This window comes from Scyliorhinus torazame, chromosome 15, assembly GCF_047496885.1.
Source record: "Scyliorhinus torazame isolate Kashiwa2021f chromosome 15, sScyTor2.1, whole genome shotgun sequence".
Lineage (NCBI taxonomy): Eukaryota > Metazoa > Chordata > Chondrichthyes > Carcharhiniformes > Scyliorhinidae > Scyliorhinus > Scyliorhinus torazame.
The window spans coordinates 77616369-77638385 of NC_092721.1; the positions used below are offsets into that span (position 1 = coordinate 77616369).

Below are 22017 nucleotides of genomic sequence, written 5' to 3' on the forward strand. Positions count from 1 at the left end.
TATTGAATTCTTTGAGGAGGTGACCAAGCATGTGGATGAAGGTAAAGCAGTGGATGTAGTGTACATGGATTTTAGTAAGGCATTTGATAAAGTTCCCCATGGTAGGCTTCTGCACAAAGTAAGGAGGCATGGGATAGTGGGAAATTTGGCCAGTTGGATAACGAACTGGCTAACCGATAGAAGTCAGAGAGTGGTGGTGGATGGCAAATATTCAGCCTGGATCCCCGTTACCAGTGGTGTACCGCAGGGATCAGTTCTGGGTCCTCTGCTGTTTGTGATTTTCATTAATGACTTGGATGAGGGAGTTGAAGGGTGGGTCAGTAAATTTGCAGACGATACGAAGATTGGTGGAGTTGTGGATAGTAAGGAGGGCTGTTGTCGGCTGCAAAGAGACATAGATAGGATGCAGAGCTGGGCTGAGAAGTGGCAGATGGAGTTTAACCCTGAAAAGTGTGAGGTTGTCCATTTTAGAAGGACAAATATGAATGCGGAATACAGGGTTAACGGTAGAGTTCTTGGCATTGTGGAGGAGCAGAGAGACCTTGGGGTCTATGTTCATACATCTTTGAAAGTTGCCACTCAAGTGGATAGAGCTGTGAAGAAGGCCTATGGTGTGCTCGCGTTCATTAACAGAGGGATTGAATTTAAGAGCCATGAGGTGATGATGCAGCTGTACAAAACTTTGGTAAGGCCACATTTGGAGTACTGTGTACAGTTCTGGTCGCCTCATTTTAGGAAGGATGTGGAAGCTCTGGAAAAGGTGCAAAGAAGATTTACCAGGATGTTGCCTGGAATGGAGAGTAGGTCTTACGAGGAAAGGTTGAGGGTGCTAGGCCTTTTCTCATTAGAGCGGAGAAGGATGAGGGGCGACTTGATAGAGGTTTATAAGATGATCAGGGGAATCGATAGAGTAGACAGTCAGAGACTTTTTCCCCAGGTGGAACACACCATTACAAGGGGACATAAATTTAAGGTGAAAGGTGGAAGATATAGGAGGGATATCAGAGGTAGGTTCTTTACCCAGAGAGTAGTGGGGGCATGGAATGCACTGCCTGTGGAAGTAGTTGAGTCGGAAACATTAGGGACCTTCAAGCAGCTGTTGGATAGGTACATGGATTACGGGAAAATGATATAGTGTAGATTTATTTGTTCTCAAGGGCAGCACGGTAGCATTGTGGATAGCACAATTGCTTCACAGATCCAGGGTCCCAGGTTCGATTCCGGCTTGGGTCATTGTGCGGAGTCTGCACGTCCTCCCCGTGTCTGCGTGGGTTTCCTCCGGGTGCTCCGGTTTCCTCCCACAGTCCAAAGATGTGCGGGTTAGGTGAATTGGCCAATGATAAATTGCCCTTAATGTCCAAATTGCCCTTGGTGTTGGGTGGAGGTGTTGAGTTTGGGTAGGGTGCTCTTTCCAAGAGCTGGTGCAGACTCAAAGGGCCGAATGGCCTCCTTCTGCACTGTAAATTCAATGATAATCTATGATTAATCTAGGACAAAGGTTCGGCACAACATCGTGGGCCGAAGGGCCTGTTCTGTGCTGTATTTTCTATGTTCTATGTTCCCCAGAGTGAACAAAAGGTGTGAAAGACCAAACAGCAGAGAAACTAAAATCAGAGGGTAAGCTGTGACAGATGTAGGGGGGAAGGGGGAAGCAAAGTGGAGAAGAGGTAAGGAAAGTCTCTGTCAGCGAGAGAACCTGAGAACATCTCAGAAGGTAAGCAAGTGATTTTTACTTTTATACCTTTTTTCAAATTGTGTGTGTCGGGGGGGACAGAAAAGCTGTGACCTGAGTGGCTGGTTGGGATTCTAACCTAAATTTTTTTGACTATTTGGGAACTAATTAAACATAATAACTTAATTATAATTTAGAGGATATCTAAGCCAGAGATCGGAGGATATTATAGTTAGCTATCGCATTTCTATTAGAAATCTAGTGCTAGGAAACAGATAGTTGACAGTAACTTTGTAATTTAAAAAAAAAAAAGTATTTATAAAAAAAAAGACAAATTTTAATTTTAATTAATTGACGCAATGTCAGTTAGAGGGGTGCTGTGCTCTGACTGTGAGATGTGGCAGGTCCGGGAGGCTTCCAGCGTCCTGGATGGCTTCATCTGCAGAAAGTGCACCCAACTGCAGCTCCTCACAGACCGCATGGTTCGGTTGGAGCAGCAATTGGATGCACTTAGGAGCATGCAGGTGGCGGAAAGCGTCATAGATCGCAGTTATGTAAGTGTGGTCACACCCAAGGTGCAGGCAGAGAAATGGGTGACCACCAGAAAGGGCAGGCAGTCAGTGCAGGAATCCCCTGTGGTTGTCCCCCTCTCGAACAGATATACCCCTTTGGATACTGTCGGGGGGGATAGCCTATCAGGGGAAAACAGCAGCAGCCAGAGCAGTGGCACCACGGCTGGCTCTGATGTTCAGAAGGGAGGGTCAAAGCGCAGAAGAGTAATAGTTATAGGGGACTCTATAGTCAGGGGAACAGATAGGCGCTTCTGTGGACGTGAAAGAGACTCCAGGATGGTATGTTGCCTCCCTGGTGCCAGGGTCCAGGATGTCTCCGAACGGGTAGAGGGAATCCTGAAGGGGGAGGGCAAACAGGTAGAGGTCGTTGTACATATTGGTACTAACGACATAGGCAGGAAGAGGCATGAGGTCCTGCAGCAGGAGTTCAGGGAGCTAGGCAGAAAGTTAAAAGACAGGACCTCGAGGGTTGTAATCTCGGGATTACTCCCTGTGCCACGTGCCAGTGAGGCTAGAAATAGGAAGATAGAGCAGACAAACACGTGGCTAAACAGCTGGTGTAGGAGGGAGGGTTTCGGTTATCTGGACCACTGGGAGCTCTTCCGGGGCAGGTGTGACCTGTATAAGATGGACGGGTTGCATCTAAACCGGAGAGGCATAAATATCCTGGCCGCGAGATTTGCTAGTGTCACACGGGAGGGTTTAAACTAGTATGGCAGGGGGGTGGGCACGGGAGCAATAGGTCAGAAGGTGAGAGCGTTGAGGGAGAACTAGGGAATATGGACAGTGTGGCTCTGAGGCAGAGCAGACGGGGAGAAGTTGCTGAACACAGCGGGTCTGGTGGCCTGAAGTGCATATGTTTTAATGCAAGGAGCATTACGGGTAAGGCAGATGAACTTAGAGCTTGGATTAGTACTTGGAACTATGATGTTGTTGCCATTACAGAGACCTGGTTGAGGGAAGGGCAGGATTGGCAGCTAAACGTTCCAGGATTTAGATGTTTCAGGCGGGATAGAGGGGGATGTAAAAGGGGAGGCGGAGTTGCGCTACTTGTTCAGGAGAGTATCACAGCTATACAGCGAGAGGACACCTCAGAGGGCAGTGAGGCTATATGGGTAGAGATCAGGAATAAGAAGGGTGCAGTCACAATGTTGGGGGTATACTACAGGCCTCCCAACAGCCAGCGGGAGATAGAGGAGCAGATAGGTAGACAGATTTTGGAAAAGAGTAAAAACAACAGGGTTGTGGTGATGGGAGACTTCAACTTCCCCAATATTGACTGGGACTCACTTAGTGCCAGGGGCTTAGACGGGGCAGAGTTTGTAAGGAGCATCCAGGAGGGCTTCTTAAAACAATATGTAAACAGTCCAACTAGGGAAGAGGCGGTACTGGACCTGGTATTGGGGAATGAGCCCGGCCAGGTGGTAGATGTTTCAGTAGGGGAGCATTTCGGTAACAGTGACCACAATTCAGTAAGTTTTAAAGTACTGGTGGACAAGGATAAGAGTGGTCCGAGGATGAATGTGCTAAATTGGGGGAAGGCTAATTATAACAATATTAGGCGGGAACTGAAGAGCATAGATTGGGGGCGGATGTTTGAGGGCAAATCAACATCTGACATGTGGGAGGCTTTCAAGTGTCAGTTGATAGGAATACAGGACAGGCATGTTCCTGTGAGGAAGAAAGACAAATACGGCAATTTTCGGGAACCTTGGATGACGAATGATATTGTAGGCCTCGTCAAAAAGAAAAAGGAGGCATTTGTCAGGGCTAAAAGGCTGGGAACAGACGAAGCCTGTGTGGCATATAAGGAAAGTAGGAAGGAACTTAAGCAGGGAGTCAGGAGGGCTAGAAGGGGTCATGAAAAGTCATTGGCAAATAGGGTTAAGGAAAATCCCAAGGCTTTTTACACTTACATAAAAAGCAAGAGGGTAGCCAGGGAAAGGGTTGGCCCACTGAAGGATAGGCAAGGGAATCTATGTGTGGAGCCAGAGGAAATGGGCGAGGTACTAAATGAATACTTTGCATCAGTATTCACCAAAGAGAAGGAATTGGTAGATGTTGAGTCTGGAGAAGGGGGTGTAGATAGCCTGGGTCACATTGTGATCCAAAAAGACGAGGTGTTGGGTGTCTTAAAAAATATTAAGGTAGATAAGTCCCCAGGGCCGGATGGGATCTACCCCAGAATACTGAAGGAGGCTGGAGAGGAAATTGCTGAGGCCTTGACAGAAATCTTTGGATCCTCGCTGTCTTCAGGGGATGTCCCGGAGGACTGGAGAATAGCCAATGTTGTTCCTCTGTTTAAGAAGGGTGGCAGGGATAATCCCGGGAACTACAGGCCGGTGAGCCTTACTTCAGTGGTAGGGAAATTACTGGAGAGAATTCTTCGAGACAGGATCTACTCCCATTTGGAAGCAAATGGACGTATTAGTGAGAGGCAGCACGGTTTTGTGAAGGGGAGGTCGTGTCTCACTAACTTGATCGAGTTTTTCGAGGAGGTCACTAAGATGATTGATGCAGGTAGGGCAGTAGATGTTGTCTATATGGACTTCAGTAAGGCCTTTGACAAGGTCCCTCATGGTAGACTAGTACAAAAGGTGAAGTCACACGGGATCAGGGGTGAACTGGCAAGGTGGATACAGAACTGGCTAGGCCATAGAAGGCAGAGGGTAGCAATGGAGGGATGCTTTTCTAATTGGAGGGCTGTGACCAGTGGTGTTCCACAGGGATCAGTGCTGGGACCTTTGCTCTTTGTAGTATATATAAATGATTTGGAGGAAAATGTAACTGGTCTGATTAGTAAGTTTGCAGACGACACAAAGGTTGGTGGAATTGCGGATAGCGATGAGGACTGTCTGAGGATACAGCAGGATTTAGATTGTCTGGAGACTTGGGCGGAGAGATGGCAGATGGAGTTTAACCTGGACAAATGTGAGGTAATGCATTTTGGAAGGGCTAATGCAGGTAGGGAATATACAGTGAATGGTAGAACCCTCAAGAGTATTGAAAGTCAAAGAGATCTAGGAGTACAGGTCCACAGATCACTGAAAGGGGCTACACAGGTGGAGAAGGTAGTCAAGAAGGCATACGGCATGCTTGCCTTCATTGGCCGGGGCATTGAGTATAAGAATTGGCAAGTCATGTTGCAGCTGTATAGAACCTTAGTTAGGCCACACTTGGAGTATAGTGTTCAATTCTGGTCGCCACACTACCAGAAGGATGTGGAGGCTTTAGAGAGGGTGCAGAAGAGATTTACCAGAATGTTGCCTGGTATGGAGGGCATAAGCTATGAGGAGCGATTGAATAAACTCGGTTTGTTCTCACTGGAACGAAGGAGGTTGAGGGGCGACCTGATAGAGGTATACAAAATTATGAGGGGCATAGACAGAGTGGATAGTCAGAGGCTTTTCCCCAGGGTAGAGGGGTCAATTACTAGGGGGCATAGGTTTAAGGTGAGAGGGGCAAAGTTTAGAGTAGATGTACGAGGCAAGTTTTTTACGCAGAGGGTAGTGGGTGCCTGGAACTCACTACCGGAGGAGGTAGTGGAGGCAGGGACGATAGGGACATTTAAGGGGCATCTTGACAAATATATGAATAGGATGGGAATAGAAGGATACGGACCCAGGAAGTGTAGAAGATTGTAGTTTAGTCGGGCAGTATGGTCGGCACGGGCTTGGAGGGCCGAAGGGCCTGTTCCTGTGCTGTACATTTCTTTGTTCTTTGTTGTTTGAAAGGGGGATAAGATAGGGGGGATATATTTATGTAAAGAAAGACAAAAAAGAAATATAAGGTAAAAGACAGTTAAAATGAAATGAAATGAAAACAAAGGTTGAGCTGGAGTAGAGCTAATCATCTGAAGTTGTTGAATTCGATGTTGAGACCGGAAGGCTGTAGCGTGCCGAACCGGAAGATGTGATATTGTTCCTCCAGTTTGCATTGCGCTTCATTGGAACATTGCAGCAGGCCAAGGCCAGACATGTGGGCATGGGAGCAGGGTCTTGTGTTAAAATGGTCAGCAACGGGAAGGTCAGGGCCCGCAATGCGCAGAGACTGAGGGTGCTCAGCAAAGCGATCGCCCAGTCTGCGTTTGGTCTCTCCGATATAGAGGAGACCACATTGGGAGCAGCGAATGCAGTAGACCAAATTGAAAGAGGTGCAAGTGAAATGCTGCTTAACCTGGAATGAGTGTTTTGGGCCTGGGATGTTAAGCATGGAAGAGGTAAAGGGTGTTACACCTTCTGACTCGACTGCACTGGTTTGTCATGTAGCTGGGCAAATCTGAAATCACAACCGGAACACCATGCCAAGCCTTTCTAAAAGTTTTTATCGAGCACGTGTCACAAGGGCAGCACGGTAGCATTGTGGATAGCACAATTGCTTCACAGCTCCAGGGTCCCAGGTTCGATTCTGGTTTGGGTCACTGTCTGTGCGGAGTCTGCACATCCTCCCCGTGTGTGCGTGGGTTTCCTCTGGGTGCTCCGGTTTCCTCCCACAGTCCAAAGATGTGCAGGTTAGGTGGATTGGCCATGATAAAGTGCCCTCAGTGTCCAAAATTGCCCTTAGTATTGGGTGGGGATACAGGGTTATGGGGACAGGGTGGAGGTGTTGATCTTGGGTAGGGTGCTCTTTCCAAGAGCTGGTGCAGACTCGATGGGCCGAATGGCCTCCTTCTGCACTGTAAATTCTATGATAATTCTATGAAACACTTTGCGAAGCACTCTGTAGCAAATTAAGTCCTTTTGAAGTATGATCACTCTTGTAATGCAGGGTATGTGACTGCCAACTTACACACAACAAAGTCCCACAGGCTGTGAGCAGGGCAGTTCCACAAGGCTACACTCGTCTAAAATAAATTTTGCAGAAGTGTCTTTCAAAAGGCCTTTAACATGTCCACGGGCTTAATTTGGACTGTGGGAGGAAACCGGAGCACCCAGTGCAAACTCACACAAACACGGAGGGAAGGTGCAAACTCCACACAGACTGTCACCCAAGGCCAGATTTAAACCCGGGTCGCTGGCACTGTGAGGCCGCAGTGCTAAAGAATCCAGTGAGGAAGTATTCTGAATCTTTGAAGATCAGATCCTGAGGGTGAGGTGGCCTGGGCTGTCACTCATTCTCTCCCCTTTGCATTCTAGGAAGAGGGTAAGACTAGCATCCACTCCTGGACTCAGCTCCAGCTCACAGGAGACCTCGGAACAGGTGGAGGATGACCTTTTACCTGTAGAGCCATCACAGCATTCACCTTTATTCTCCATCAGCCCAGAGACACACACCTCAGTGGCTCAGTGATCTAGTTTAGGCTAAGGCTCACACTGGTGGCCACTTCACAGATGTTTGTCCACAGGAGGGGGCAGTAACTGCCAAGGTTTCCAGCACATGAAGGACTGCTTCATGTGTCCTTCAGGATGTGTCCTTTAGGAGGAACCTCTTCACCCAAAGGGTTGTGAATCTATGGAATTCCTTGCCCAGTGAAGCAGTAGAGGCTCCTTCATTAAATGTTTTTAAGATAAAGTTAGATAGTTTTTTGAAGAATAAAGGGATTAAGGGTTATGGTGTTCGGGCCGGAAAGTGGAGCTGAGTCCACAAAAGATCAGCATGATCTTGTTGAATGGTGGAGCAGGCTCGAGGGACCAGATGGCCTACTCCTGCTTCTAGTTCTTATGTTCTTATGCTGGAGAAGAGGCCCTTACTAAGCCTGAGTCAGGTAATGAACCTTGATGAGCAGTTATGGAACAGATGCTGGAATACCATCGAGACATAGGAGAACATCAGGCAAGAAGTGTCAGAAGCCTTCAACAGGGCAGCACAGGAGGTGGAGGAGTGTGACCATGTGCTCTTTGATGCAGTAGCTCCCATATCTGAGCACATCAAATTTTCCATCGGGATGATGGGGGTTGACATGAAAACCTTGGTCCAGAAGAACACCCAGTTTCTGCTGGAGGTATGCGCAGACCTAGCCATCATCACTGCAGCCATGGATGAGATTTTGCCATGGCTACCCAAGATGGAGAAGGGGCATTTGATCTCCTTCTCGGAAGGGATCTCTGGTCACCCAAAGGTAGGAAAAACATAAGGCGGACACTCCTGAGCCTCCCACCTGGGACTCTCCAAGTCAGCCCATGCGTCTCGAGGCCCTTCTGCCTGTGACTCCGCCAACTCCAGCCTCTGAGACCACAAAGGGTGCAACTACCCCCAGAGCAGGAGATCCAAAGCAGGCCATGGCCCTTCAGGGCTCCAGAAGATGCCTGTCAATGTCATCAGAGACAAGAGGGTCTTGTAGTCAACAGGCTGCCTCTGCTGCAGATATCAGGGAAGCAAGTCGACACCTTGGTCAGTTATCAAATATTAAGTTTACACTAGTGGCATGAATGTACAATCTTTGTAAATAGTTGTTGCATCTTTGTAAATATATTAATCATTGCACTTCACGGAGGTGTCCTGGGTGTTCCTAGCTGCAGCTTCTGCCTGTGTGCACTCCCATTCACCTTCCAGTGGGACCAAGACGCGATCGAAGTCTCACAAATCATTTTTTTAAAAATCTGTAGGGCATCCAATTCTTTTTTCCCCAATTAAAGTGCAGTTTAGCATGGCCAATTTACCTACCCTGCACATCTTTTGCGTTGTGGGGGTGAGACCAACGCAAACACGGGGAGAATATGCAAACTCCACACAGACAGTGACCCAGGGCCGGGATTGAACCTGGGACCTCGGCGCCGTGAGACTGCAGTGTTAACCACTGTGCCACCGTGCCACCCTATCTCCTTGAATTATGACCGCACATGGAGATATCAGTCTTTGCCAAGGGTCTTGTGAGTCATGTGCGAGAAGACTTCCAGTCACTCTATTCCCCTTCCCTCCACTGCTCTTTGGATCCGATGGAGAAAACCTTTCCCGATCAGAATCGATTATCAGGGCTCTCCTTCAGTGGTCCAGTCGATCTGATTTTCAGCTCCACGCACCCATTAACCCTGTTACTTAGGGCGGCACGGTGGCGCAGTGGTTAGCACTGCAGCCTCATGACGCCGAGGTCCCAGGTTCGATCCCGGCTCAGGGTCACTGTCCGTGTGGAGTTTGCACATTCTCCCTGTGTCTGCGTGGGTTTCGCCCCCACAACCCAAAAATGTGCAGGGTAGGTGGATTGGCCACACTAAATTGCCCCTTAATTGGAAAAAATGAATTGGGCACTCTAAATTTAAAAAACCTTAGCTCCCATAATTCTGGCTGTTGGACACAATGGATGTCGACACGGGGCGGCATGGTGGCACAGTGGTTCGCACTGCTTCCTCACAGCTCCAGGGATCCGGGTTCAATTCCAGCCTGGGGTAACTGTCTGTGTGGAGTCTGCATGCTCTCCCCGTGTCTGCGTGGGTTTCCTCCGGGTGCTCCGGTTTCCTCCCACAGTCCAAAGATGTGCAGGTTAGGTGGATTGGCCATGATAAATTACCCCTTAGTGTCCAAAATGTTAGGTTAAGTGGGTTTACTGAGTTACGGGATAGGGTGGAGGAATGGGCTTTAGTGTGCTCTTTCCAGGGGCCGGTGCAGACGGCCGAATGGCCTCCTTCTGCCCTGTAAATTCTAGTAAATTCTCTGACACCCTGATTAGCCTTTGCATGAGGATGATGCGTATCGTCTTCCAACCCATCCTCAACACCTTCCGCCGTCCTCTTGTACTCCATTCCCTCCCCCATCATCATTGACTATCCTCTCACTCAAATTAACTCCATGATATTTCAGAAAACCCTGGGCGGGTTTCTCCGGTGGCATCTGCCCGGCAACCGGAGAATCCCGCCCGATGGAGAATCCCGCTGCTTGTGTTTTGTTGAGAAATTGGCACAGAATCCATCAATAATTTTCAGGTGCACTAATAAGTAAATGTTTTTACTTTACATTGATTTTATCCTTACAAAATACCTAAGACTCATTTATTTATCTTCATACTTGAGTAAGAAAATGCACAAAGATGTACTCATTTATGCATCAAAGTATAATTTTTGATATATTTTGATTAACATTCATAATTAAAGGTGATAAACTGAACAGCTAAAAGCTGCATGCAGCATACAACCAATCTACACTACTAGAAATATTAATAAACTTCTTTAATGGCATCAATATTCAAAATTTCCTCTGTAAACCTGAAAACTATTTGAAGAGAACCTAAAATGTTATCATATTTATTGTTGTTTATTCATGGGAAGTGACATCAGGCAGCATTTAAAGTGCATCTCTAATTGCCATTGAGAAGGGGGTGGTAATCCACCTCTTGCATCACTGTGGACGTGTGCTGCAGTTAAATTTGGAGTCTGGCAATTTGACCCAGTGAATTTGAAGGGATGAATATACAGTTCCAAGTAGAATAGTGTGTGATCTGGAGAGTAACCGAGTAAGTAATAATAATCTTTATTGTCACAAGTAGGCTTACATTAACACTGCAATGAAGTTACTGTGAAAAGCCCCTAGGCGCCACATTCCGGTGCCTGTTTGGGTACACAGAGGAAGAATTTAGAATGCCAATTCACCTAACAGTACGTCTTTCGGGACTTGTGGGAGGAAACCGGAGCAGCCAGAGGAAACCCACGCAGGCACGGGGAGAACGTGCAGACTCCACACAGACAGTGATGGTGTTCACGTGCTGCCCTTATTCTTTTAGGTGAAAGAGATTTCGTAAGGTGCTGTCGACGGAGCCGACGGGGAGTTGCCGCAGTATGTCTTGTGGATAGCACACACTGCTGCCAACGTGCGTCAGTAATGGAGGAAGTAAATATCTAATGTGGTTTCAATCAATTGAGAGCTTTGTCTGGTGCAGTGGTTAGCACAGCTGCCTCACACCGCTGAGGTCCCAGGTTCAATCCCGGCTCTGGGTCACTGTCCGTGTGGATTTTGCACATTCTCCCCGCATTTGCATGGGTTTTGCTCCACAATCCAAAGAGATGTGGACAGTAGGTCGATTGGACACGCTAAATTGCCCCTTAATTGGAAAAAATGAATTGGGTACTCTAAATTTAAAAAAAAGTGAGAGTTTTGTCCTCAACAGTGTGAAATTTCTTGCGTGTTGTTGGAGCTGCACTCATCCAGGCAAGTGGAGAGTTTTCCATCACACTTTTGATTTGTGCTTTGGAGATTATCGAGAGACTTTGGGGTATCAGTTATTCACCACAGACTTTCCAACCTTTGACCTGTTCTTGTTCAGTTAAGTTTGGGTCAATGGTATTTTCCAGGCTGTTGATCATGTAGAATTCTGTGATGGTAATGCCATTGAATGGTTACAGAAGGTGGTTCGATTCTTTTGTGTTTAAGATGGTCATTGCCGAATACTTCTATGGCATGAATGTCACTTGTCATTTATCAGCGCAAGTCTGAATAATGCCAAATCTGCATGCAAGCATGCACTGCTTCATTACCTGAAGAGTGCAAAGTAACTGAACATTGTACAATCACCAGCAAACACCCCCACATCTGACCTTCTGATGGAGGTAAGGTCATTGATGAAGTAGCTGAAGAAACACGACCTGGAGGAACTCCTGCAGAGATGTCCTGTGACTGAGATGATTGGCCCCAGCAAATACAACCATCTTCCTTTTTGCTAGATATGACCCGAGCCAGTGGAGAACCTTGTCCCTGATGCCCATCAACTTCAATTTTTGGTGCCACACTCAGTAAAATGCTGGCTTGATGTTAAAAAAATACCTCACCTCTTTTTTCCATTCTTGCACTAAAGCTGTAATGAGGCCTATGGTCAAATATCCTGGCTGAACCCAAATTGAGCAGGATACAGGGCCCAGGAGAGGCAGGATTAGGTGGGGGATGCACAAGGTGCACAACACCAGGGCTCATCCTCTAGTGGAGGCCCAGACTGAAGTAAATATTTTCACACATACTCTTTGTCTGCCTGAAATAACATTGTATTAACCTGCAGCAGTCTAAACGTTCTCCTGGGACAATTTTAGGGTGGTTGTGAAAATCTTGTCAGCTCATATTTCCAAATTTGACATCTCCCTGTTTTTGGCGAGGAGATGAGGGAGGATTTTACCAACTCGCGAGTCACCCTAGGCTGTGCTTGGTTACTAATGGCATGGTTGAGAAACTATTTATTTTTAATATTGGAAGCTGATTGGTGGACAGCCGAGGTTGCCACAAGAGATGTTTTGAACAATGAAAGTGATGAGTGAGTGATATTCCGTGGACAATATCAGGGAAACCCAAATTTTCTTTTGCAGTGTAACGATTTGACTGCAAATATAATGGTACAATACAACTTTCTGCCATGCTTGAAGACATAGATAGATTTAGATAGTGGATAGCCTAAGGCTTTTACCCTTATTTTTTCTGCAGTATCTGTATTAACTGACAAACAAATGGAATACCTACACATTGAGTGTTCAGTGGTCAGTTTTATATATATATCATTTTCATTATCATACAAGGAAGTAAGTCATCATTGTAAAATGTTTGAAGTCAAAATCCATGCTGTAATTGAGACGATGTCTGTCTATTTAAAAAAAACATAAGAAGTATCATTTGGGATGGTTGTCTGTATTATGCATTTATATAAGTGATATTATGGGCTGGATTCTCTGGTCCCCCAACCGCGTGATTCTCGGCGATTCGCCGTTCGCTGGTGGCGAGATTCTATCTTCCCGCCGCTTGTAAATGGAATTTCCCATTGAAGCCGCCCCACGTCGCCGGCAAGGGTTTGCTTCCTGCGGGAAAAGACAATTGCAACGGTCAGCGAATTCTGGCCATATGTCTATCTGTATAAAATAAAATGACATGCAATTTGCATTGTTCAAATGAGTATGACTGTAGCTTCCACATTGAACAGTCATTTAAATGCTTGTTTATTTGTAACAAGTGGAGACATTTAGCCACTACCAGTCGGTTTCAGCTCAGATGGATTATTGATGTTCCTCTAATAGTTATTTTATATTCAAGTTATGCCAGTCACAGCTAGTAGCAATGAAGGGCAGTTCCCTGAACTACACAATGTTATTTTGTCCTCCTGTCATACAGCTGCACGTTTCTCTTCACCATATTTCATTTATTACAGCTTTTGCTCACCATTTCCTCATTTCTAATCTTAGCTTAGGATCCACGAGGAAATTGTTGAAAATTATTATCCAACTAAGTGCTTTCCATGCCACGAGCATTGAATGCAGCTGCGTAAAATGATTAATGCAAGCAACATGAAGAAAAAATCAACAGCACCAATATTTTTGAGGATGGGAAGCAGTTGAAATGTAAGTACACAGATTTGCCGACGTGAGAACTCAGCTAAAACCGTAGGAAAAATGATAGTGGAATCAGCATGGGAGTGGCCCAAATAGAGTTTAAACTCTTATCTGAAAGATGGTACCTCCAGCAGTGCAGCACTCTCAGCATTGTACTGGGGTGTCAGCCTAAACCTAAGGTCAGAGTCTCTGAACTTACAACTTAATGACTCAGAAGTAAGTGTGCAAGCAACTGAGCCATATCTGACGCTAATGCATCAGACCTTCATATTTGTGGAAGGAGTGCAGCAGCTGGTGTAGCTCCGCTCCTGCATTCTGAATCAGTTCAAATTGTCTGTGAAGCAGCAGCTTCAGATATCATTTCTTCTGCTTGTGCGACTCTCTGCCAGATGGTGTCATTTCCTGAAACTTGTGTGCAAACATTCGGAGCAGAGTTCTCTCCCACTTGCTGCACCAGGGCTGTGATCTTGCTTGCCATGAAGTTATTATTTTCAAATTATTCCAGCAAGCCTATTAACTGTTTGTAATGCTGAGAGACTTAGGGTTGTGGAGAAGCAAAGAGGTTTGGGTGTCCATGTGCACAAGTCATTGAAAGCTTGTACACAGGCTCAAAAAGCAATGGAATGTCAGCCTTTACCACCCACATCGACGCTACGATCAAGAAAGCACAACAGCGCCTATACTTCCTCAGGAAACTAATGAAATTCGGCACATCCACATTGACTCTTACCAATTTTTACAGCTGCACCATAGAAAACATCCTATCTGACTGCATCACAGTTTGGTATGACAACTGCTTGGCCCAAGAAACTACAGAGAGTTTCATCTCAGTCCATCACGCGACCATGCCTCCCATCCATTGACTCTGTCTACACCTCCCGCTGCCTTGGAAAAGCGGGCAGGATAATCAAAGACCCCTCCCACCTGGGTTATTCTCTCTTCCAACCTTTTCCATCTGGCAGAAGGTACAAAAGTCGGAGAACACGCACTAACAGATTCAAAAGCAACTTCTTCCCCGTTGTTACCAAACTCCTGAATGACTCTCTTCTGGACTGAGCTGGTCTGTACTGGTGTTAGCACTATACTTCAAATGCTTCAGTTCCAGTGCCCATGTATTTACATTATGAATTTATCACAGTGTTTCACTTTTATCACAACTTATCACATTTATCCTATGTTTTTTCATGCATGGAACGATCTGCCTGGACTGTACGCAGAACAGTACTTTTCATTGTACCTCGGTACATGTGACAATAAATCTAAATCTAAATCACAAGGAGTCTGAAATGCAAAGACGAGGCAGTTACACTTCAATTGTAGACAGCCTTGGACAGAGCACATTTCAAGTACTGCATTCAGTTTTGGGCACACACCTTAGGAAGGATGTACCAAACTCATAAGGATGTGTAGAGGAGATTCACCACTACCTGTGGAAAATTCCAGTCAGCCCCTTTTAACTGTGGTTAACAAGGCACTCAATCTCTTCAGATTTCCAGCATCTGCAGCATTTTGCTTTTCTATTGTGAAATTCAGGTTGTGAACACCCTCCTCCTTCAGGTGTCATGTGTTAAGAGGGCCTTGGCAACCATGGACTCCCATTGGACTGCTCCACAATTACTCTTGGCAAAGTACTGCAATTGTTTGCTGTTACTTTCTGCAGTATGGATGGCCAGGAAACTCTCCAACTTGTGCCGCCTGCCATCAAGTGTATTGGGAGGATTTACAGGCTGATAATCAATCAGGCTGTGATACAGTTTGAATAGTTATTCTCTATATCGGGCTGCGCGGTAACACAGTGGTTAGCTCTGTTTTTTCACAGCACCAGGGTCCCAGGTTCGCTTCTGGGCTTGGGTCACTGTCTGTACGGAGTCTCCCCATGTCTGTGTGAGTTTCCTCCGGGTGCTACGGTTTCCTCCCACAAATCCTGAAAGAGTTAGGTGAATTTGGACATTCTGAATTCTCCCTCTGTGTACCCGAACAGGCGCCGGAATGTGGCGACTCGGGCTTTTCACAGTAATTTCATTGCAATGTTAATAAAAGCCTACTTGCGACAATAAAGATATATTATTATTATATAAATGAGACTTCTGTTTGACAATAGTGATGCCTTCACTTGCCCATCAAAAGTGCCAGTCTTAAAATTTGCTCACATTCCTGGATAACAGAGATTAGTATGTAAGCTCAGCCACATCTATACCATGTTGTATGACACATGATCCTTAAGTTAGGCTGTTACACTGGATTTATTTACTGTGCCTTAACTAACAGTTTTAAATTGTTTCTGTACTTCTAGCCACAGTACACACTGTGCCCCACCACAAAGGTAAACAAGAGACTAGCCCTCAGGACATTCCTGATGCCATATGTAAGCAACCAACCCTGGGTGAGCTGGAATGCCCTGGGAGCACAGGAAATCCAATTTCTCTGTTTGACAGTGAAGATGCATCTTGCACCAATGTGACAATTAAACATTGGAAGCAAGATTAGTAACCTATTATAAAAAGAATAAAGATTAATCTTACCCTTCATTCAGGATGCATTTCCATGACACAGCAAGTTTCTGTTCAATTTTTCCGAGATGCAATTTCCTGCTTTAGAACAATCATTAACGATCTTTTACTGCCAGATCACAATGCCACTGTAGCTAAAAACATTCACTGAAATACCTATAATGTATTAAAACTCTTACACAGGTCATGAACTCCATTGAAAATTGTGAAGCAGGCTTTTCTTGCAGAAATTTCAATGTAAAAAGGGCCACACTTCCTTGCTTCACTGACCTGTGATGTGTCCCTATACCTCTGAAGGTTGCTCTGTCATAAGATTTGCAATGTTAATCTTATGACTGACCTCTTGTGTGTTTTTCATCCTGCTACGATATTATCGTAGTGTCAAACATCATTCAGCATACATTCTGAACACTTCATTGCCACTTTATTCCCAAACCTGTGATTTACAGGGGACGAGCTGTCAGTGAGAACAGCCATGTGGGTGGAAAACATGTTGAGAATCGGAAAATGCCTTTTCTGATATACCATGCCCCTTGTCAGTGGCTTGATGAGAAAAACGCCATCGAAGGCCTGATATCTAATTTTAATACATTATAATATCATCAGTGAGCCCTCCTGCCAGGACTACCCCCTCAATGAATATTCATCGATCGCCGGCGTAATGTCATGCTGGTTCGTTGATGCGGAGTGACGCCAATAGCATGGGTTCAGTTCCTGTACTGACTAAGGTTATTTTGGAATGCTCCACCTTCTCAACCTTCCCCTCACCTGAGGTGTGGTAACCCTCAGATTAAATCCCCACCAGTCAGCTCAGTCAGGACAGCAGCCTATGGCCCTCTGGGACTGTGGCAACATTTACAGTTTGCCATCCAGGCTGCTAGTCACAGAGGGAGCAGCGGAGAGGACGCTAGGGACCCAGACAAGTTCAACTTGGGGCCGGGGAGGTGGTGGGGGAATTCAATAATGGCATCTCGGAGGCTTGGGGTCAATCGCAGGCCTTAGCGGCCCTTTGTCTCTGTGAGCCTCAAAGTTTAAAGGGGTCCGGCGGCCAGTATGCACGCATCACTTCCAGTGTCCTGCCTGCTGGGCTTGTGGTGATATAACCACTGAGGGATTACCTTTCCTAAATGGCAGTGTTTCAGTGTTGCCCACCTCAGCGTGTAGGACAGGAGGTGTGCCGCTCACAGGGAAGGGTAGTCAGAAGGACTGGATGTCCCCAAGGTCTCCTGGGTAGAAGGCTTGGGCTGCTCTTCTGCTGAACCGCTTCCCTTTCGGTGCCAAGGGGCCCCTGGGCTCCTCCATGGGATATGGGGGATGTTGTAGTGTGATCCAGAAGCCCCGCCATGCTCTGGCACTGACATCTGTGGATTCCCACTGGTGCCTGCACCATACAGCTCATGCTCTCAGCCATGGAGGTCAGGAGCTGAACCATGGAGCAGGCAACCTCTGCCAAAGAGTGCACATCCTGCGCCAAGGTCTCCACTGTGGACACCATGCTCGCAGTGTTGCCTTAATTACCTCAAAGTGACGACACCATTTCCTGAGACTGAAGGTGATGGGACTCCTCTAGTCGACCTTGCAGTCCAAGGAGGGAGGCTGTCATCCCTTCCTGACACTCGCGACTCTTCCTTTGTAGCTGTGGGATGACCGGGCCTAGGGGTTCAGCCAAGTTCTTGGCTCCGCCACCCTCCCTGGAACATTCCTCCCTCCACCTGCTGTGGATCTTCTGCTGTGAGTGACCCAGAAGCCATCCTACTGGTTAATCCCACCGAGGTGTGAATACCTGTGCTAGTGGAGGGTGCGGGTGGCAGCGGTGGTGCCTCCTCGTTGCTTGTCTCCGAGATGTCTCCCTCAGAGCTGCTCAGGTCTGTGGTCTCCAGAGGGCACGAGGATGGTCCCGGTTGCTCGAATGACTGACCTGCAAGGGAAGCGAGACGGCATTAGTGCATTCCGGGGAATAAATGAAGGGAGAAGGATAACTCACGCGAGGCTTGCTTCTTGGCTGCATGGCCTGTGAGTTCTCATTCTTTCTGCTGCCCCGACCTTATCCTCTGCACAGTTACTGTCTTTCTCCCCATCTACCAGCTCAAGGGCTCTCTCTTTACAGGCATCTCAGCTTGGGCACAGCTCTGGCAGGCTGTGCCCGCTCACGCCAGTTGTGCTTGAGTTTGTCCTGCAATGAGCCAAGTGGATAGAGTGTAGGTGGGAGTCCTGCCAGGTCAGATAGTGATGAAGGCTGGCATGCGTGGGACGTGAGTGGGAGCGCGGATGTGAGGAGCAGATTATCTAATGGGGGGGGGGGGGGGAACCTCGGGGAGTTGGGAGGGTGCCATGACAAGTGATGGGAATTCATGAGGTGGGTGGGCGAGAGGTGTGATGGGTGTCTGAAGGGGTGCAGCTGAAAACTAAGGAGACAGACTTACTCTGACTTCACAAAGAAAGTCATTCATCTTCGTCCAGCACGATTGCCCCATCCTCTTACGGAGCAAGCTGGCAGTCACTATCGTGGCCACTGAGGGTTGTGACCTTTCTTGATGGACATAAGAACATAAGAACTAGGAGCAGGAGTAGGCCATCTGGTCCCTCGAGCCTGCTCCACCATTCAATGAGATCATGGCTGATCTTTTGTGGACTCAGCTCCATTTTCCGGCCCGAACACCATAACCCTTAATTCACTTAGCCTATCAAAATCCCTCTGCAGACTTCCAGTATCCTCTGCACTTTTTGCTTTACCACTTATCTTAGTGTCGTCTGCAAACTTGGACACATTGCCCTTGGTCCCCAACTCCAAATCATCTATGTAAATTGTGAACCGTTGTGGGCCCAACACTGATCCCTGAGGGACACCACTAGCTCCTGATTGCCAACCAGAGAAACACCCATTTATCCCCACTCTTTGCTTTCTATTAATTAACCAATCCTCTATCCATGCTACTACTTTCCCCTTAATGCCATGCATCTTTATCTTATGCAGCAACCTTTTGTGTGGCACCTTGTCAAAGGCTTTCTGGAAATCCAGATATACCACATCCATTGGCTCCCCGTTATCTACCGCACTGTTAATGTCCTCAAAAAATTCCACTAAATTAGTTAGGCACGACCTGCCCTTTATGAACCCATGCTGTGTCTGCTCAATGGGACAATTTCCATCCAGATGCCTCGCTATTTCTTCCTTGATGATAGATTCCAGCATCTTCCCTACTACCGAAGTTAAGCTCACTGGCCTATAATTACCCGCTTTCTGCCTACCTCCTTTTTTAAACAGTGGTGTCACGTTTGCTAATTTTCAATCCGCCGGGACCACCCCAGAGTCTAGTGAATTTTGGTAAATTATCACTAGTGCATTTGCAATTTCCCTAGCCATCTCTTTTAGCACTCTGGGATGCATTCCATCAGGTCCAGGAGACTTGTCTACCTTTAGCCCCATTAGCTTGCCCATCACTACCTCCTTGGTGATAACAATCCTCTCAAGGTCCTCACCTGTCATAGCCTCATTTCCATCAGTCACTGGCATGTTATTTGTGTCTTCCACTGTGAAGACTGACCCAAGAAACCTGTTCAGTTCCTCAGCCATTTCCTCATCTCCCATTATTAAATCTCCCTTCTCATCCTCTAAAGGACCAACTTACCTTAGCCACTCTTTTTTGTTTTATGTATTTGTAGAAACTTTTACTATCTGTTTTTATATTCTGAACAAGTTTACTCTCATAATCTATCTTACTCTTCTTTATAGCTTTTTTAGTAGCTTTCTGTTGCCCCCTAAAGATTTCCCAGTCCTCTAGTCTCCCACTGATCTTTGCTACTTTGTATGTTTTTTCCTTCAATTTGATACTCTCTCTTATTTCCTTCGATATCCACGGTCGATTTTCCCTCTTTTTACCGTCCTTCCTTTTTGTTGGTATAAACCTTTGCTGAGCACTGTGAAAAATCACTTGGAAGGTTCTCCACTGTTCTTCAACTGTTTCACCATCAAGTCTTTGCTCTCAGTCTACCTTAGCTCGTTCTTCTCTCATCCCATTGTAATCTCCTTTGTTTAAGCACAAAACACTAGTGCTTGATTTTACCTTCTCACCCTCCATCTGTATTTTAAATTCCTCCATATTGTGATCGCTCCTTCCGCGAGGATCCCTAACTATGAGATCCTGAATCAATCCTGTCTCATTACACAGGACCAGATCTAGGACCGCTTGTTCCCTCGTTGGTTCCATTACATACTGTTCTCGGAAACTATCGCGGATACATTCTATAAACTCTTCCTCAAGGCTGCCTTGACCGACCTGATTAAACCAATCGACATGTAGATTAAAATCCCCCATGATAACTGCTGTACCATTTCTACATGCATCAGTTATTTCTTTGTTTATTGCCTACCCCACCATAATGTTACTATTTGGTGGCCTATAGATTACTCCTATCAGTGACTTTTTCGCCTGACTATTCCTGATTTCCACTCAAGTGAATTCAACCTTATCCTCCATAGCACTGATGTCATCCCTTACTGTTGCCCGGATGTCATCCTTAAATAACAGAGCTACACCACCGCCCTTACCATCCACTCTGTCCTTCCGAATAGTTTGATACCCTCGGATATTTAACTTCCAGTCATGACCATCCTTTAACCATGTTTCAGTAATGGCCACTAAATCATAGTCATTCACGATGATTTGCGCCATCAACTCATTTACCTTATTCCGAATACTACGAGCATTCAGGTAAAGTACACTTATGTTGGCTTTTTTACCTCTGTTCTGAATCTTAGCACCTCGATCAGTAACCTCTCCTAAGTTATATTTCCTCTTAACCTTTCTCCTAATTTTCCTTGTCGTTGAACCCATATCTTCATGTAACAACCTGCCGCGTCGCTTACCATTAATGTTTTCACTTCCCGTTTTATTCCTTTTAGTATTCCTGGTCCTAGTCACTGAGCTCCCCTCAGTCACTGTACCTTGTACTGTCGCCCCTTTTTATTTTTGACTATGGCTTCTCTGCCTTACACTTTCCCCCTTACTGCCTTTTGTTTCTGTCCCTGTTTTACTACCTTCCAACTTCCTGCATCGGTTCCCATCCCCTGCCACATTAGTTTAAACTCTCCCCAACAGCTCTAGCAAACACCCCCCCTAGGACATTGGTTCCAGTCCTGCCCAGGTGCAGACCGCCCGGTTTGTACTGGTCCCACCTCCCCCAGAACCGGTTCCAATGTCCCAGGAATTTGAATCCCTCCCTCTTGCACCATCTCTCGAGCCACGCATTCATCCTGTCTATCCTGACATTCCTACTCTGACTAGCTCATGGCACTGGTAGCAATCCTGAGATTACTACCTTTGAGGTCCTACTTTTTAGTTTAACTCCTAACTCTCTAAATTCAGCTTGTAGGACCTCGTCCCGTTTTTTACCTATATCGTTGGTGCCTATGTGCACCACGACAGCTGGCTGTTCACCCTCCCCCCCCCCAGAATGTCCTGCAGCCGCTCCGAGACATCCTTGACCCTTGCACCAGGGAGGCAACATACCATCCTGGAGTCTCGATTGCATCCGCAGAACCACCTGTCTATTCCCCTTACAATTGAGTCCCCTATCACTATAGCCCTGCCATTCTTCTTCCTGCCCAGCTGCGCAGCAGAGCCAGCCACGGTGCCATGAACCTGGCTGCTGCTGCCTTCCCCTGGTGAGCCATCTCCCTCAACAGTATCCAAAGCGGTATATCTGTTTTGCAGGGAGATGACCGCAGAGGACACCTGCACTGCCTTCCTACACTTGCTCTGTCTTTTGGTCACCCATTTTCTATCTCCCTCAGTACCTTTCACCTGCGGTGTGACCAACTCGCTAAACGTGCTATCCACGATGTCCTCAGCATCGCGGATGCTCCAAAGTGAGTCCATCCGCAGCTCCAGAGCCGTCAAGCGGTCTAACAGGAGCTGCAACTGGGCACACTTCTTGCCCGTGAAGGAGCCAGGGACAGTGGACGTGTCTCTGAGCTCCCACATCGCACACGAGGAGCATGACACGGGTCTGAGATCTCCTGCCATGTCTTAAAC

General features: G+C 46.7%; 2 long non-coding RNA genes across 2 annotated transcripts in view; one reads left to right on the forward strand and one right to left on the reverse strand.

Annotated features, from left to right (window-relative positions):
- Nucleotides 1-13385, forward strand: part of LOC140391407 (uncharacterized) — a 38896-nt gene extending 25511 nt beyond the window's left edge. Inside the window, exon 3 of the long non-coding RNA XR_011935050.1 lies at nt 13326-13385. This is a non-coding gene — a long non-coding RNA (uncharacterized lncRNA). The remainder of the gene's footprint in view (nt 1-13325) is intronic.
- On the reverse strand, nt 12616-16265 carry LOC140391406 (uncharacterized). The gene is made up of 2 exons (XR_011935049.1): nt 15995-16265; nt 12616-12944 (listed from the first exon to the last, which is right to left on the reverse strand). It is a non-coding gene; the product is annotated as an uncharacterized lncRNA (long non-coding RNA).
- Nucleotides 16266-22017: the final 5752 nt, after the last annotated feature.